The sequence below is a fragment of the Mus pahari genome, chromosome 4, assembly GCF_900095145.1.
Source record: "Mus pahari chromosome 4, PAHARI_EIJ_v1.1, whole genome shotgun sequence".
Lineage (NCBI taxonomy): Eukaryota > Metazoa > Chordata > Mammalia > Rodentia > Muridae > Mus > Mus pahari.
Window position 1 is genome coordinate 25,271,398 of NC_034593.1, and position 3,576 is coordinate 25,274,973.

Below are 3,576 nucleotides of genomic sequence, written 5' to 3' on the forward strand. Positions count from 1 at the left end.
TAGGACAGCTTTCTCTGACCTGTTCCAGATTTTACATACCAAGCAATCTATTTAGCACTATGTTAAATTCTGATGGAATAAGTGTTAGATTTTAAAGTAAGAGTATCTACTGAGTGTGGTGACTACTCCTGTAATGTCAGCATGAGTCTGAGCAAGGAGATCATGAAATCAAGGCCAGCCAGGGCAACATAGAGTTCCAAGACAGCCAAATTCAACCATATCCCCTAACCCCTAAATGCCAGCTATGGTTACCTCTCTGGTGGGGAACAGGGCATTGATGAGGACAGGAAAACACAGAAATGAGACAAGCAGCTCAGGGACAAGAATCCCCACTCATGGTCTGGGTCATAAGATAAAGGAAGAATACAGTTGAGAGGCTACTTGGAGGAACATGGCATGGAAGGCAGGCAGAAGGAGGGAAAGAGAGGATTTGCTTTCATAACTTTAATTTTTTAATGTTATATATATGAGTGTTTTGCTCACAGCTCATGCCTGTGCTTGGTAAATCGGGCAACTTTATGGCTCATGGTGGAAACCTTGGAGGTAGTGGAGGTAATTTAGTTATAGTGGAAACTTTTGTAGAAGAGGAGGCTATGATAGTAGAGTCTGTGGTAGTAGTGGTAGTTGTGAAGGTGGTGATGGTAGGTATAATGGATTTGGAGGTGATGGTGGCAGCTATGGTGCCAGTCCTGGTTACAGTAGTAGAGGAAGCTGTAGTGGTCCTGGTTAAAGTGATAGAGGAAGGTATGGTGCCTGTCCTGGTTACAGTAGTAGACGGGGCTGTGGTCCTGGTTACAGTAGTAGACAGGCTGTGGTCCTGGTTACAGTAGTAGAGAGGGCTGTGGTGCTGGTTACAGTAGTAGGGGGGCTGTGGTGCTGGTTACAGTAGTAGGGGGGCTGTGGTCCTGGTTACAGTAGTAGAGGGGGCTGTGGTCCTGGTTACAGTAGTAGGGGGGCTGTGGTGCTGGTTACAGTAGTAGAAAGAGCTATGGTCCTGGTTACAGTAGTAGAAAGAGCTATGGTCCTGGTTACAGTAGTAGANGTAGAAAGAGCTATGGTCCTGGTTACAGTAGTAGAAAGAGCTATGGTCCTGGTTACAGTAGTAGAGGGGGCTGTGGTGCTGGTTACAGTAGTAGAGGGGGCTGTGGTCCTGGTTACAGTAGTAGAGGGGGCTGTGGTCCTGGTTACAGTAGTAGAGGGGGCTGTGGTCCTGGTTACAGTAGTACAGAGGGCTGTGGTGGTCCTGGTTACAGTAGTAGAGGGGGCTGTGGTCCTGGTTACAGTAGTAGAGAGAGCTATGGTCCTGGTTACAGTAGTAGAGAGGGCTGTGGTCCTGGTTACAGTAGTAGAGGGGGCTGTGTAGTAGTAGGAGTTGTTGTAGAGATGGACCAGTATATGGAAACCAACATGGTGGAAGAGGAAAATACGATTGTTACAATGAAGGAATAAATTTTAGTGGAGCCAACTATGATGTGGGTGGGAACTATAATGACTTTGGAAATTACAGTGGACAACAGCATTCAAATGTAGACCAGTGAAGCAGTCCAGTGTGGTGGAAGATGCTCAGGCAGTCCCTGTGGTGGCAGCCATGAGTCTGGTGGTGGAAGTAGTAGGTGAGGAAGCAGAAGATAGATAGATAGATAGATAGATAGATAGATAGATAGATAGATAGATAGATAGATAGATAGATTGCACAAGATTAATTAAGAATTAAATTTGCACCGGGCATGGTGGCTCACGGCTTTAATCCCAGCACTTGGGAGGCAGAGGCAGGCGAATTTCTGAGGCCAGCCTGGTCTACAAAGTGAGTTCCAGGACAGCCAGGGTTATACAGAGAAACCCTGTCTCGAAAAAAACAAAACAAAAAGCAAAACAAACAGACAAAAAAAAGAATTAAATTTGCTGCTTATAATAATAAAGTAATGCTTGCTGTTACATAATTCTATTTTTTAAATTTAATGTTATTTTTTACATATTTACCCTGCATCCTACACAGCGCCCGCTCCCCATTACTCCCTCCCACAATCCTTCCCCATCCCCTCTCTCCTTCTCCTCTGAGCAGAAGGTTTTTCAAACATCAGAGAAGGACTTACAGTTCCTAGCAGAAAAGCGAGAAGTTGTCAGGAAAGCTGATGGTTACTCTGAGACAGTCATCCCAAATACACTAGAGGAACTACAACAATCTACCACAGAAGGAGCAATGACCCATAGTCAGTTGAGTTACTGTAGTTTAAACAGGAAGCGCTTTTTTTTTTTTTTTTTTTTTTTTTTTTTTTTTTTTTTTTTTTTTTTTTTTTTTTTTTTTTTTTTTTTGGTTTTTTCGAGACAGGGTTTCTCTGTATAGCCCTGGCTGTCCTGGAACTCACTCTGTAGACCAGGCTGGCCTCGAACTCAGAAATCCGCCTGCCTCTGCCTCCCGAGTGCTGGGATTAAAGGCGTGCGCCACCACGCCCAGCTTAGGAAGCACTTTTATTTCCAGGACTGTCATAGCCACAGTTTGCAAGAGGGCAGCTATTGATTTGTGATTTGTGGATGCAGTGTCCCCTAGACATGCATTCCCGAGGCCTTCTATCTGTGGTAGCTTTGTCTTTGTCTTTTTCTTTTCATCACATTGGGTAGATTGTGGTAAATTGTGGTAGTGATACTATGAATTAAAAATAATAATAAAGAATTTTTAACTATCCAAAAATTAACATATAAATCAAAATTATCTTAGAGACTACTCTTCCCTTGTTTATAAGAGTACTCATAGGAATCTCTCTGTAATAAATAACCAATCAAATAAGGTGCGAGCTCGTGATAGGAGAAGAGAGAAATGGGCAGGGAGAAGGGAGAGAATATGAAGGTGAATTTTCATTGTCATATATACCAAATAAAGGAGAAAATGTGAAGTTCCTGTCACTTCTTGTAAATATCATTATTTCGTCGTTCTTTGTGGCAGAATAAAATCCCATTGTGCATATGAACTGCACCTGCTTTAGTACGTTCATCCGCTGATAGACATCTACAGTGATTCCATTTCTTGGCCTTTATGAATAGAGTGGCAGTAACCACAGTGGAGCAAGCCTTGTGTGGTATGCAGCTGACTGGTGTAGCCAAGTCACACACAGCTCTGGTTTTAGCTCGGTCTTCTGTAGCAGTTTAGTCTCAGCAGCAAGTAAGGTGCCTGAGGTGAGAAAGACTCTCAAAGCAGTTCTAATTTGCAGTTTCCTGATGGCTACAGATGTCGACCGTATTTCAGATATGCATTTATTTGGTATTTATACCTGTGTTTATTTTGAGAACTGTCTATTCATGAGTCCATTTATGAGCCAGACAATTTACTTGGGTGTTTAATTTTTGTGTTTCTTCTTATATACTCTAGACATTAACTCTGTCTATAGTTGAGAGGTTTTTTCCTTCTGGTTGCCAGTGGCTACAGAGAACTGGGTTCCTGAAAGAAAAGCTGAGGCTGTATGGGATGGACAGTGAGAAGAAGAATGAGACCAAGACAAAGTTTCTGATCAAGGCCCAATACTTACTACTTGAGTCTGAATTTTTAAAGGGGGGAAACCCACCCCCCTCCCCACACCCCAC